The sequence below is a fragment of the Vanessa atalanta genome, chromosome 19, assembly GCF_905147765.1.
Source record: "Vanessa atalanta chromosome 19, ilVanAtal1.2, whole genome shotgun sequence".
In the NCBI taxonomy this organism is placed as follows: Eukaryota; Metazoa; Arthropoda; class Insecta; order Lepidoptera; family Nymphalidae; genus Vanessa; species Vanessa atalanta.
Window position 1 is genome coordinate 9711607 of NC_061889.1, and position 16645 is coordinate 9728251.

Below are 16645 nucleotides of genomic sequence, written 5' to 3' on the forward strand. Positions count from 1 at the left end.
CAGCCCGGGGGAGGGTTGATGGGCCTCGACTCGGGTCGCCATTTATATTTTTCACGAAAACTAAACTATTTCTGTGGGCTGTCGCTAATATTTTTGACGGAAATATTTAATTTTGTTATTGTTCTTTATAATATTAATTTCTTTTCTGTTATTTTGACAATTTATTTTGAGAGAAATAGTAACTCAATTAGATTTTATATAATTTACAATAATAGTTTTATTTTATTATTTGGAAATCTGGAGCCCGTACATACATATAATATACATAGTCTTGGAATGGACTTACAAAAAGATCTCGTATAATGTCTAAGACACAATAAGAATACAATAATGAATATTAAATATTTAACGAATTATTTTCTATAGCTACACTAATATTATAAATGCGAAAGTAACACTGCGTGTCTGTCCGTCTGTTGCTCTTTCACAACTAAACAAGTGAACCGAATTTGATAAAATTTTGTTTGCCCAAAACCTGAACTCTAAGAAAGCATACTTAAAACCTACGATCGATGGGGGAGGGGCCACCTCTCCTCTCCTTACTCGTGGGCGAAAACTAATATTTATTAGAGAACACCATAAGGGAAACATTCGCAATCCGAGACACAATGTCACCAGAGTGAATGACAAACTTATGACATGACAGGAATAAAAGTCCTGTCATTTGTTTAACGATTGAGACGCTCTATGGAGAAATAAATCCATTCATTCATTCACAATCAACTAACAACTTATATAAAACGCAACTAGGTAGGAATTCCATCATATCGAGATTATCATTGTTATACATCACCATCAGTATTAAAGTAAAAGATTTAGACATATGTCACGATAGTCGACCTCAATTCCATACACAAATAAAGAATTTCATTTGTGCTCAATTCTAATCATATGGTTTATCTTATTAATTATTATTTATTAATAATAGCTTAAAAAATGTATTGCATTTCTTCTTTTTAATTATTATGCTTATGTTTAATTCATATTTTCAATAATTACATTGTGTAATATAATAATGCATGGTGAGACTACCTGTAAGTAGTAGAACTTTTGCCTTGATAATTTTGAAATGTAATTTTTTATTTTGGATGTGATATTGTATCTACTGTTGGTTGTCCTAATGAAAATAAAAATAAAATAAAAAATTAAAACAAACATTTTAAGATAAATGAAGCTTTCTAATAAGGGGCACAGCGTTACAAACAAAACACCATTAAATAACAGGTAAGCCGAATGTATTTTGTTCATAGACTGTGTATTTATAAAAAAAAAAACAACTAAGGTTGAAATAGTATCCCGTCATTTACCCGACGTCTGGCGGCCCTACTATTACATTTTATGACGCTTCAGTGGGTCGTGGGTGGTGCGTTTTAGAAAAATGTTCTTCAATGGCCGGTCGCTTTGAATTTATTTCGGTCTGGTTTTGTTCAAAAATAAAGAAGAAAAATTACATTTATAATAATAAAAACAACTGTATTAATCAATTAATTCATTATTCATTCAAATAAATTCGTTCAATGATCACTGATAAACGACTTAAAAACAACCACGGGTTCGAAAAGAGAATAACTCTGACCTATGAAGAACTATTCTGTAAAAAGAAACTCGAAAAACACCGCTGAACGGGCGTGAAATATCAGAATGTGATATGAGACATGGACGATAACAATTGTAAATTCTATATGATCAATATAACACGAATCGAATTGGAACAATTCACGAGTGAGAATACGAAGTATATTTTTACTGGATCGCGTTGCTAATGAACCCATCGAGTTGTTGTTTTTACACATGTATTAGCTCGTCTACTTATTTAATAACTTTGCGGTGACTTTATTTCATAGACATAAGATAAACTTGATCATAAACATCGACTACAAATTTGAATGTTTAACAAATTTTATTTTATTTAAATTTCGTTCAACTGTAAAACGTATCCGATCCTAGATAGCCCTGTGGTTAGAACGCGTGCATCTTAACCGATGATTTCGGGTTCAAACCCAGACAAGCACCACTCAATTTCATATGCTTAATTTGTGTTTATAATTCATCTCGTGCTCGGCGGTGAAGGAAAACATCGTGAGGAAACCTGCATGTGTCTAATTTCAACGAAATTCCGCCACATGTGTATTCCACCAACCAGCATTGGAGCAGCGTGGGGGAATATGCTCCAAACCTTCTCCTCAAAGGAGAGCCTTAGCCCAGCTGTGGGAAATTTACAGGCTGCTAATGTAAAACGTAACAGACAGACACGCATTTCGCATTTATAATATTAGTATGGATATATATAATAATTCGTACAATATATAATATGATATATGTAATAAATTAAATATTTGTAATCGCATTTGTAAACTAAGCAACAGTCGAATATATCGTACTATATGGCCGAATAAAAGATATCATTGCAAACATATAAAAAAAAAAATTAGTCTTCAAATACAACTTTGATTAACCTAAAATAGGTAGAGCGTTCTCTTTACATTTTCAAGACTTCATCTTAACGAACAGCTCGCGATGAAATTTTGAGACAGCTCTCTTAACTCGAGTCGTGAACGTGTTTTTTAGATTTACACTTCATATTTATTCGATTTGAATTTAGAACACCTTAATATAAATGGAAAAGATTTTTAGTCTATAATTTATATTTTCATTTTCCGAACCATTAATATATATTTATTTTTTATTTAGATATGGGATGTTGACCATAAAAATGTATAATATGATTTGGCTGCAGTGTTGTCTCTTGTTTGTGACTTCTTCATTTTTGGGTGCCAGTTTTAAATCCTTAAATTTGCACAGCCAGTAATTTGTTTTATAAAATAAATTAAAAGTAAAAAACTTTTTTTAAACTAGCTTCTGTTTAAATGCTCTAAAAAGAAAAAAATAACTTTAACACAAAAACTTTTACTGTTAACATATTAATATAACGTCATTTCACATACTCGAAATTACTTTGTTTGAAAATTGGAATAACTAAAATTATTCATTAATTTATTAATTTACTTGTTTATCCAAGCAAGTAAATCTCGTGACAGGTTTTTTACTTTTTAGTCATTAAACTCGCATTCGTATTCTCAGTATGTCCTTTCATTTATTTATTTAATTATTTGACAACACCAACAAGTAGTACAACAAAAATACACAATATACCAAAAGTTATCATAAATAATTGGGTAATCGCCTACTTTTTTACAGGTGTTCTAAAATTACTTGAAATATAAGTCAACATTGTAAAAATTATAAAATATTAATTGATTAAATAAAAAATACCAAATTAAAAAAAAAAACAAAATACAGTTTTTTTTATGTCAAAATATTAAAACGTTTAACTTAGTTTTAATAAAATTATTAAAAATAAGATAAATTAAATAAACGATTGTTCATAAATAAAATAAATTGTGACCCATATTATAGACAAACACTAAAAACTTAACCTGCCATATTGATTCACAGTGACGTCAATTTATTTTTTGACTTATTCTCAGTAAGCCCATTCATTTGATACCTATATTGTATGAATTCATTAAAAAATATATCCGCCATCTTGGATGTTCCGCCATGCAGGATTTAGAATGACGTCACACAGTTAACCATGCATCGTCATCCAAACTGAACGTGTAGACGAAATTTCCGCTGAATCGGTTAAAGATTGTAAGTTAAATGAACGCTTTATAATGATTCTCATCATTCATATCAAAACAATGATAATAAATACTTAACATTAGATAAATATATTATGGCGGTCTCGTTAGTATTCCTAGATTGTTAGAAAGAACGTTAAGGAACTTCGGGCTTCAAGATTAATAAAGAATGACCCAAACAGCTCTTTTTTGATGAATGAAAACAGTTTAAATATCTATAGCGATGTCCTGTGTAATATTAACGAGTTCCATTCAATATTTACCAAAACATGTACTTATATATCGAACATCGAATCTGGACAACAGTTTTGTTTAATCAATGTAAAAAATCGGAAATGAAACTATATCATTGAATATTCTACGAAGTAACTTCATGATAAAATAATAATATCGTCGATTTTCGTTTATAATAAGTTCAAATTTCGAACGCACGCATTTTTTCTTATGATATAGGTAGACGGAGCAAATAGACCACCTGATGGTGAGAGGTCTCCATCGTGTATAGACAAAGGTGCTGTAAGAAATATTAACCTGTTCTGGCATCGCCAATGCGCCTTGGGAACTAAGGTGTTATGTCCCCTGTGCCTGTGGGTACACTGGCTTACTCACCCTTCAAATCGTAACACAACAATTCTGATTACTGTTATTTGGCGATAGAATATCTGATGTAGGTGGTACGTACCCAGACGGGCTTGCACAATGTCCTACCGCCACGTAAACGCAATCCTGAGTCTGCAAATTATCAATTTTTAATCGTCCGTACCTTGAAAAACACTTAAAGTTACACGTCCAGTTCCAAATAGACCGCTTAACACAAGAATATGGAGTCTCCTCTCCTCTTCCTAACGTCTATATCAATATTATTTTAATTCTTTACCGAACTTTAGTAAAGTTTTCTTTCACCTGCACAAGTGGGCCAGGAAACAATTTAAAGAATAAACGTTATAATCAAGTTAGGCCATCAATCACCGCGCCATCTGTCGGACTGCGGAGGTAGCACTGCGAGGCTGTACTCATAGACAAGCGGTACATTTTTTTTAAACGAAGTACGATTTTCCGTAGTAATAATGATAAATACATAATTTTTGTACATTTTTATCGTACACAACAAAGTTCTTAAAGTCTTCAGTATTATACACGGTTAATAGAAAAATTAAAACACAAAGGGAAAACACTCGGTTAGAATGAAGTTGCTTTCACACTCTAATCTAACTATCCACCATCCCACACAAGGGTCCATCCTCTGGGAACCAATGTCAGTCCATCAGGTCTCTTACCATCATCACGACAGACTCCACGGGATTCAGTAAGAGTAGGAACGTCGATGGTGGCAAGGCCCATTTTATTGTGTCATTAAGAAAACCGTGGCGGAAAAGTCTATCTGAGCTGCCAAGTACTTTTTATGTAAACCGAAAGAGACCACCTTCTTTCCACACGGGCATCTGTGCTCAAAGCACAGCAGTGTTCCCAGTCGGAGACCAATTGTGCCCAAAAAAAAAAAGTGTCCCAAGATTTTTAGAGGGTAGATAGGGTGGACAGGGGAGGTATGCAACCAGTGACCTGCCTCTTTTAGTTGTTAACGCTAGAAGACGGGCACGGTTTTGGGCACTTGTTAAATTTTGCGTCAAACTATGTACAATGATGATATAACGTGGACCAATGTGACCTTGACCTAACCTTTACCTCTCTATTTTTGTTTCGTCTCTTTCTATTTAATACGGCTTTACATAATATTTATGATATATGTTTTAGTCAATTATACATTTGTTTGCATGTATATTTTTTCTGTTTATGTTAAATAATCGTAATTTGTTAAGTACTTTTATTAATTTAGTAGCTGTTGCTGCGAATTCGTGCGCGTTGTTTGAATTTAAGTTATTTGGATATTGTAGCTTGATTTTATTTTTATTCTATATATTATTCTAAAATAAAAATAGCCTAAGTTACTTTTTATTACATCCGCTATCTGCCAGTGAAAGTCCCGTCGAAATCGGTTCAGCCGTTCCAGAGATTAGTCGGAATAAACAGACAGACAGACAGACAAAAACTGTAAAAAAAAAATTTTGGTATATGTACCGTGTATACATACATACGCATTTAGTAAAAATGGGTTATTTTAATATTACAAACAGAGACTCCAATTTTATTATATGTATAGATTTTGTAGTATTTTAACATTTGTATGTTTTGCTGAGCCCCAGTCTTGGAATAGGTCGTATTTCTCCTCTTGAACCAAAATACAATATAATAAAACAGTGCAAACAATAACTCCGCTAGATAATATAAAATATCGTGGTATTTTCTAGAACAAGCCTACTCCTATCTAGAAAATACTCGATAATACAAAATATGATCTAGTTAAAATAACAAAAGTCTAAAAACTAAAATAACAACCGTCCTACACATAGATCCCTCGAGGCGAACAATATTTACGTTGCCGGAGTAACTTTTGTTGCTAAATATATTCACCTAATTGATTATTCCATTGTTTTCTAGAACATTCTCGCTTCAAAATCGTTGCTTTGTAACTAGTAAATTATGTTTATTTGTTAGAAGATAGTTTACAAGTTTACTTGATGGGATTCAACTTAAAAATATACGCTGATTTCGTCCTGACCGATTTGATCTACGCCGGCCAATCTCAAGGGAGACCAGCCAACTATGCACGTGTAGTCTCTCGACTGGAGCAAGGAAAGAGTTGAGGAGCAAGAGAAACGGCCTTACATATTCCGAGGCACGGGAGTGTACACACGTGTGTTATATTATATATAGCTTCCACACAATTTACCTCCTTGGGCGGTGAATTAGAAAAGTAGCCTATTTCCTTCCCCAATACTCCTCTCCACATCAAATTTCATTACATAAAGTAATTTTGCATTTATAATATAAGTATAGACGCATCATTAATATAGATAATTAATTATTAATGGATACTAAAACTGGATAAACTGTAACAAATTTGAACACAATGTATATTATATATTCAAGTCTCATATCAAAATTTCTCAATCGAATGATAACGTTTATTTGAATATCTTTGTTAAAGATCTAATTAATTACAAATGTTTTATATACAATACAGACAGACTTGTGAACAAGTTAAATGTTACTAAGTAACAAGCGCCCGCTCGTTCAGACAGGATGAAATCAGTGTCGCGAAGTTTTTAAACAAAAACAGGCTCTTACCTCAACTTCGTCTGGAGAACATTGTGGTTTTAACTAATTATCACTATAAGCTTATCTATACAAATAAGCAAGGAGACGCTTTTTGTACGAAGTTCTTCTACGCGACTAGTAGAATGAATGACTGAAATCGTCATGAAGTGTTGTTATCTCCAGATGAACAGTCTCAATCTCTCTCTCTGTCTTTATCTCTTATCTCTCTCTATTATAAATAGTTTTATTAATCATTGTTTAAGGTTATTTTTTGTTATTGTTTTGATTCACAAATGATTTTTAAATACAAATTTATTTCTTATCTTTGAATTATTCTCGAACTATATTTCATTGTGAATACAATGTCGTTCGAATTGGGTATATCTCGATGCCACCCTTTTTTAATTATTAAATAGTAGTATGTTTACATACTAAACCAAAATACGTAAAACTTTTATAAGAAGATGAAGCTCGTTTAGAAGGTTTTCGTATATAATCTATATAATATATAAAAGCGAAAAATCAAAAATACATACATAAAAATATATACATTACATTTCTGATTAATCACGATAACTCCTAAGCTATAACACTTACAAACTTGACATTTGGCAGGTAGGTTACTTATAGGGTGTAGAAAACTGCTAAGATTTTACGAAACTCCATAGTATAAAGCAGGGTTTGGAAGTTTGTGTTTTATATATTAAGCAAAGCCGCAGTTTCAGCTAGTATTATTATATAAGTAACTGAACTTCGCAGTTTCATCCCGCTTTAGATTTAGACAATTGAAGTGACGTCATGCTCTATGTCTTCGGGTTAAAAAGCCGTGAACCCACGTTGGAGCAGCGTGGAAGAATAAGCCTTAAAAAGAGAGGCCTTAGCTCAGTGAGGTATTTATAAGCTGTTACTTTTTTTTTTAATTGACTGGATATTATTTTTATGGCAGCGAAAGAATATGGAGTTTCTATACGTCGCGTTTAAACGAAATGTTACTATATGTTTTTGGTTTCTGTATATTCTTGTAAAAAACAAATTCCATATCTTTGTTTACGTATCAGAATTCTTCGCTCAAATAGCGAACGGTCGTAATCAGCATGATATTATACTTAATAAAATATTAACCGACCTTTATATCGGCCATACACCATCACTTGGCGGTAGGCCTTTGTGCCTCTCCGTATTTATATACCTCACTCATATTGTACTATCAAACAGCAATACTCAATACTGGCGAAGGGTGAGTAAGCCAGAAATATAACATCTTAGTTTCCAATTTTAATATTTCAGATTAAAAAAAAAAAAAAACAAAAAACAACCTTGTAAATAAAATGTTATGTGATGTTGTGACACTAGCTTTATCGCCGGTACACAACATAGTTCACCATATTTTCAGTGAGTTTCAACAAAATTAACAAATGTCTTCAAAACGATTTACAAATCATTATAAGTTAAAAACAAAACAATTTCAAATTCAGTAAGACAAAAGAATATTTCATATCTCAAAATTATTCCTCGAGATTTCGAAGGCGCTCCCGCAAAATTTGCTTTAAAAGCTCAGTAATGTCAAATAATAATTCCTTTGTAAAAGAAGAGTAAATAAAATTTGTGTAAACGACGAGATTATTGAAGAGAATAATTTTGTTTTCGCCGCTTTTTATAAGAATATAAATAAACCAGAGATTGTTTAGTCCATTTCAATGGCATTACATTACATTACATTACATTAACAGCCTGTAAATTTCCCACTTCTGGACTAAGGCCTCCTTTCTCTTTGAGGAGAAGGTTTGGAGTATATTCCACCATGATGCTCCAATGCGGGATGGTGGAATACACATGTGGCAGAATTTCGTTGAAATTAGAAACATGCAGGTTTCCTCACGATGTTTCCTTCACCGGCGAGCACGAGATGAATTATAAACACAAATAAAGCACATGAAATTAGTTAAGATGCACGCGTTGTAACCACTGGGCCATCAATAAACATTGACCTTGAATTCACGTGACATCATTGGTCGAAATCTAAAACAACCACTAGTATTCTTTATATCGGTCGGCTTAATGACACAAAGTGCTCTTGCCACCATCGTTCCTACTATTATTTAGTACTGTAGAATTAGTCGTAATAAAGGCCTGAGACCTGATGGACTGATACTGGTTCCCAGGGAGGACGGGCCCTAGTGTGGGACAATATATTGTCTCCACTGACAGAAGGGCTGGTTAAATATTTGCCCAGAAGATCGGAATTTGACATTCGAATATAAAATACGAATACTATCTTATAAAAAAATAATGTAATTTTTTTAAACTTGTATTATAAAGATACGAGTTGCTTGAAACTTTATCCGCTTCAAATTTATTTCTCCCATAAAGTCCGTAATTTACATGTCCATGTTTCTTACTCGGTTTGATCGGTTCAGTAGATTCGTCATAATTCAGTAATAAACAGACAGCTACTTACGCATATTAGATACCAGCTGCTACGCATGAGTTCATCCACGTTAAACGTTTCTGCACCCCCATGGGACGTCGCATTGTGTTAAATAGACTATAACCATCCCCAAGAATTGGAACCGAATGAAGTTCCAGAAATGAGCGCGTTCAATTTAAAATACACATAAAATTTTCAGCTTTATCACATAAGTATTTTTTTCTGAAACCACTGCGGTGGCGTTCTTCGGCACGGATCGGAGAGGCTGTGGGATCATGTACATAACGCATCCGTACATAAAAGTCCGTAAAAAGTCTGTGTTGATAAAGTGTGTTTTTAGTCCAAGAAAGGACCAAGCTCCTTAAATAAAGGAAAAAAAAAAAAGTGTGTTTTAATTTAATAACGCAATATATTCCAAAAGTTTAAATTATATCATTCGCTAGAAGCCATTCAACCAGTCGTAATTCGTAAGACAGAGATCAGTCGTTGTTATAATGCAGGAATCAATTATGCTTTACAAATATTTTTATTTAGATAAGGACCTCTATTATTAACATCAAAAATAGTTTTTGTACTAGACAAAAGTTTCGCCACAATAAGTGAAAGAAAGTATATATTATAGCACAGAAATATCTCACTGTTGACCGACAGCTTGCTCTTCGATGAAGAAGACTTGAAACTATTGGCTTAACCTTTACGCTACTCCAGTCCCAGTTGAGATATAACTAATCTCAAACGCATCAACCATTTAAATAATGATGTATATTTCCGATTAAAGTCATAACTTTTTCTTTACAACTTTACCCCTACTTACAAACAACAGTTAAACTCATAATTTAGAAAAAAAAAAAAAACACTGCCCCCAATCCTCTAATAATAGAAGTTACACCTCGCCAGATGGCGGCCATTGGGCTTTGCAGTGGTTTTATTAAAAAAAAAACTTACCTCCGATTCAAAGAGAATTTTGATTGTTGGATCTAAATATATTTGATATTTTTTTCTAATTAAATTTACAAAAACAAATATTCAAAAATGGAATGGAATGGTTTCGTATTACTAATTATTGATAAATCTTTTAGAATTTACAGCATCACGCTACGTTAAAATATTTCTCGAAGATTTAAAATATACTAAAGAACATTTTCGTTGGTATTTATTTAATTATCATTCGCAAGTATTGCTTTCATGTACGTCAAGAGAATTATTTGAAAAATAATCGACGTTGAAGTTGATTTTTTTTTAAATATTTTCTTGTCATTTCGAACGTTGTCGAAAAAATAATGTACCTAATTAAGAGCGTCAGTCGTACAATTGTTTACGGGCCGCTTAGTAATAGTAATTCCTTAAAATGGGTCATTGCTACGATATTTTTTTATTTTTTAAGTAAAATTTTACTAATAAAAATCAATGCATAAACGGCTTAAACTAAATTTTTAACGAACAACGAAGTTTAAAGGGTTCCTTTTTTTCTTTAGTTCCGTGTTCCGTACCTAATGGTAGGGCCATGGAAACATGCTTGTTCATACATGTTTTCCTCGAATTTTCACTAACGACCATAATTAAATTCCGAGCACAGGGTCAACAAAATCCTGTGCTAAGGCGTCCTTTATATTTGAGGAGAGGTTTTAGAGCTAATACCACCACGCTGGTCCATTCAATTACTAATTTGTAATAATAATATGGAGTAAAACCGAAATTTTACCCGTGCAAACTCGAGTGAATTCGCTTGTGTTATATAAAGGTGAATTGTGCGTATTGAGAGTTAAAAATCGACTCTTGTTTTTATTCGCTTCATAAACCCCTAATGTTATTTATAGACGCAATAAATGGGGGACATAAAAACAACGACTGGCAACCGTTTACATTCGCCATGTTTATGAGGAAACTGGTAATGTATTGGATGTTTAGTATTCAATTAATAACTGATAAAATAACTTAAAATAAAATATAGAATATACTTTTTTATAACCCGCCCAGCTTCGCATGGTTAGAATCTACATACGACGTTGAATGTAATATATTATTTATTTATTTAACCGCGACTCCGGGAAGTTAACAGTCACGCGATTAATATGACTAGTATTATTTATATAACCCAATTCCTTTTCAGTTCTTTTGATTTATTCAGTTTGTTTTCAACCTACCCGGCTAGCCGCTGAAAACAGATATGGTGATAGACCTCCACGGGAGTAAGGCTCCTTCTTAGAGGCTTACATGGAGTAAAAAAACAATTAAAAATATGTACAATAAGAATCTTAACCAAAGTTTTCATAAACTATTTTGTTTTAATTTATCATCCTATGCTCTGCATTGAAGGAAAATGTCGTGAGAAAACCTGCATGAGCACTCAGTCTTATGTAACCTGTTGGTCTATCGGCTAACTCTTCTCAAGACAGATTTCGTCATATCCGATTCACTCATAGACCTTCGCCCGAGAGAGTTCGAGATCAGTCTAAAGTTTATATGTTGGCTCAGTTTACACTCAGAAGTGCTCCAAAGCAATGCACGAATATAAATGGACGAATGTGAGTCTTAAGAGTGCACTCTATAATATCTCCTGCGTAGTTAACTTGCTCTGTTCCATTGAGTACGGCCGCTATGTCCAAAATCGGTTAGGAAGACGTCATATTAAACTGTAAAACTTTCTTTTTAAAACCTTTGAAAATTTTTCATTAATAATAATTCTAATCGGATAATTTAACGCATCTGTCCACCTTTACCTACTTCAAAACTCATCTAAGTTAATTACTGAAGTCAATTATACTTACAAATCGAATAGAAATAAATGCATCGTATAATGGTCTTTATGATATACGAAATAAGGTTTATTGCGAATGCAAATGGAATAAATTTTGAGGTAATAGAAGGCGATCTCTAATTCGAAAATTCTTTTGAACCGAATATTATTTTCAACGAAATTCGAAGGGATTGAATGAAATCGTGGAATTAAATTAATTATTGCTTCGGCGATCGAGTAACCCGGCGGGCCTTACTCACTGCGATTGCCTTTTATGCGTATTTTTTTTCTATTTCATAACAACTCACTTTATTAATATTAAAATCCTGTTAAGATTGGAATAGAGTATCTATTAATTCATACACATGGAATATTAATAACTAGTACCCAACCCGGTAGTAAGCAGAGCTGAGATGGCCCAGTGGTTAGAACGCGTGCATCGTAACCGATGATTTCGTGTTCAAACCAGGCAAGCACCAATGAATTTTTCAAATCAAAAAATCTTTATTTGGACATTCACATTTTACAGATCATAGAAATATATACATACAAAATAACAAAGACACAGAAAATGTGATGCCCAAATTGGTAAACCACTCGGCTTATGTCGAAATCATTGTAAAATGAAGTTCAACGCTGGTATTCTGCGGTCGCCAGTCAATACGTACGTCACGTCGCAGGTAGTGAATAAATACAAGATAAATAAAAAAAGTAAAAAATATAAAGATTTGTGTGATTTTATATACATAACAATAAAGTGAACGCCTTAGTTAAAGTCCGGACGCTCGCTTGATCGAACGTTAACAAACGTCACGGGACTTATCGAGATACTCGTATGTACGTACAGAAAATAATTTAATATAACAGTGTATAATAGTGTCTCCTAAATGAAACTACCTAAAGCATTAGCATTAGCAGCCTGTAAATTTTCCCACTGCTGGGCTTAAGGCCTCCTCTCCCTTTGAGGAGAAGGTTTGGAGCATATTCCACCACGCTGCTCCCAGTGCGTGTTGGCGGAATACACATGTGACAGTGTCTAATTTCGTTGAAATTAGACACTGTGACGAGATGAATTATAAACACAAATTAAGCACATGAAAATTCAGTGATACCTGCCTGGGTTTGAACCCGTAATCATCGGTTAAGATGCACGCGTTCTAACCACTGGGCCATCTCGGCTCTTACTACCTAAAGAAGAACTGTTAAAACTAAAATAAATATAACATGAATGCTTCAACAGGGGGTAAGTGGAAAATAAATGTTGTTAATCCCTCATTATGGAATAGATAATGAATGAAATTGAATTTGGTAATATATAGTACAGTTATAATAATTTAATACGCGCTTTTCGCAGCTACCTGTGGGTATAAAAACAGTAAATTTTATATAACACATTTCTAATCACATTTTTAGATTGGAGTCTTCAATCATTACATCAAACAATCAACGTGCTTGACAAAATACTGTACATATTTGCTGTGAGCACAGGAGCATCGTCACGCTGCCAAAAGGCCATATCAAAAAGATAATAATTTACAGCAGTTTTACACAAAAAAAAACATGCAAAGAAAAAAAATAATAATTGTATATGTCTGTTAAGAATGTAATTGTGAATCTGTTAAATACTTTTTAAATTTGTTTCTAAAGATATTTAATGTTTTCAGGTTTCGAAGAGGTGGCAGCAGGTTGTTTCAGCACTTTTTTAATTTTTTTACCGCATTGGAGCAGCGTGGTGGAATATGCTCCAAAACTTCTCCCCAAAAGGAGAAGAGGCCTTAGCCCAGCTGCGGGAAGCAGGCTGTTAATGTTAATGTAAAAACCCAACCCGGCTTCATACTGATACAATAAGGGTCTATGTAAAACATTTAGATGGGTTTAAATTGGCACATAAAAAACTCGGTTATGGGAAAAGTTTTTTTTATATATACATATGTAACAACTCACTTTATGAATACTAAAATCAAATCATTATAACAATATGTTTTTATTATTACAAGACATGTTCGTCATCGGCCAATCACTATCCACTGTTGGACTTAGAGCTCACCCAGAGAGTACCAAATCTCCCAGATCTAATTCTTGCATATCCAATCGAGTCAGTGGCGTAGCTATCGTAGGGCCAGGTGGTGCAGTGCACCAGGGCCCCTGGGCTCTGGGGGGCCTCTAACCTAAGCTATGAAAAGAGCTTTGAATAGAGATGAAGTATGGATTTAATTTACTAACGATATGTTCAACTCACTGTATCCTGTATCCTATTGTTATTACTATCTATAATTTTGAATGCCAATATACGTTAAAGAGGGGGCGAGGGCACGATTCTTTTTCTATGCACCGGGGCCCTAGCCCACCTAGCTACGCCACTGAATCGAGTCCAGATTTTTCAGCTCTTTTAAAGAATATCCTAGTAATGCTATATTTTTTTGAAAGACCTATTTATAGTCCAATTTTAACAGTTAACCGTAACCACGAATGACTAATGGGGACCATTAAAATATAAGGGTCTATTACTAAATCTTTTTCTACAGATACAATGAAAATATATCTTCCTAATATAATAAATGCTAAAGTTCGGATGGATGGATCTTTGTTATCCAACCACGCTAGAACGGCTAAACGGAATTGAATGAAATTTGTCAAAGAATAGTTCTCCTCATAGTAATTCCTCCATAATATCTCACACGGTGTCAAAGCCGTTTCATAATATTGGTTAACGTTACAGTTCTTTATGTAAATATCTATTGTAATAAATGAATTTCTGAATAAATAATAAATACATTTTCTGTTGTTTATTTTCCTCGGGATTCGATGAAAAGAAAATGCCAAATATAACCGAAAATAATTCATTCAAATCAGGTCTTCACTTTGAAAAAAAAAAAAAAAACAATTTATGTACATAAATATTTGCGATGTAAATAAAATCAAAAAAATCTTTATTCAAGTGGGCTCCAAAATATTCATCTCATAGTGTTATATTAAATTTAAAATTTCCGTTCCTTTCCGTTCCGTTAAAACTGTTAGCTGTCATTGTAATCTGACGAAACTTTCTTATTTGGCTCAGAATGTTCCTTGTCATTTATCGATTTAGTATTCTTTGTTCTATTAGTCTATTGGAGTAACCTTGAATATGAAGAACCTGGCAAAAGGGACGCCCAATGGAAATTAATCACCACTGCCTATACACATTGATACTTTGGGAAATATTAATCAGTCCTCATAATACTAATTGTGAACTACGATGCCATGATACCAGTAGATACATTGGCTCACTCAGCCTTCAAACCGGAACACAACAACACTAATTATTGCTGTTTAGCGGTAGAATATATGTGTGGCTAGTGTCTACTCACACGGGCTTGCACAAAGCTCTGCTACCAGTAAAGTGTAGGTATCAACTATCCACCAAGTAATTGATACGATGGGCTTCCCATCAGACTATCAGAGAGGGAAGGCAGAGTACATCTCTTTCAGCAAACCTATTTCTTATATCTCTTTAGGTATCAGCTATCAGCAGTCTTCATTAAGAACAATCATCATGACCGAAATCGGTTCTCGCAAATATATTTATAGTCAACTAGTTGTCGCCCGCGGCTTGGCTCGCGTTTTATTGGTCGGTTGTCACGTGCCAAAAAAAGTAGCCTATGTCCTTCCTTGGAGTTCAAGTTAGCTTCATAATAAAATTCGTCAAATTCGATTCGTTGGTTTGCCAGTGAAAGAGCGACTGACAGACAGACAGATAGACAGACAGACAGAGTTACTTTCACATTTATAATATTAGTATAGATTCCAATGAAAGTAGGAAAAAATTTAAACAGACCTTAGATTTACGTATTTCATGCGATTTGCTAATAACTCAGAGTTTCTGATTGATAATATATCTGTATTTATAATACAACACTTTTCGACTTAACAACTTATTTCTACTTTAATTTTACTTTAAAAATTTCGATAACAGTTTCGTTGACGTTCAAAACACCACTTTATTGGAAGTCCATAGCGAATATCATAGATTAATCAAGCTCTTAACCAATGATATCGCGTCGATTTGCTGTCAAATGTTGTTCATTTGACTTTTTTCTTGTTAAAGTTCGAACAGAGTATCTATTCATTTATACACATAGAATATTAATAACTAGTACTTAACCCGACTTCACACTGATACAATAGGGGTCAATATAAAACTTTTATATGGGTTTAAATGCCTTGTACATAAGAACTGCTTTAAACAAAAAGTTTATTTTTTAATTTTTTTATAATTATTTAGTTACAAGCTTCAAATAAATAAGGAACGTTTCACACATTCTTAATACAAAGTGCTTTTATTAATCATTATATGCTGCATTATCATCTATAGAAATACTCTTTCAAGTATTGCATTTTTACATGAAATTACGATTGATTACACCTGAGTGTAATTTATATACACTTAAAGCCATTAAAAACGTGAACCACATTTAACGATCGTTTTAATGGTAAACATCAAATTGATGGAGTTCGTAACATAAAAGCCTTAAGCAACATATATTAAACCGGCCATGTTGACTTTTTTAATAATCATTGCTGAGAGTTTTTTTAATTTTAAAATAGTCATGTATACTAAAAAGTAGACCTCATAGTGGTCACGGCAATCCACTAGAATTGTAAGAAAAATTAACTACGCCTTACATCGTCAAAGCGCCACCA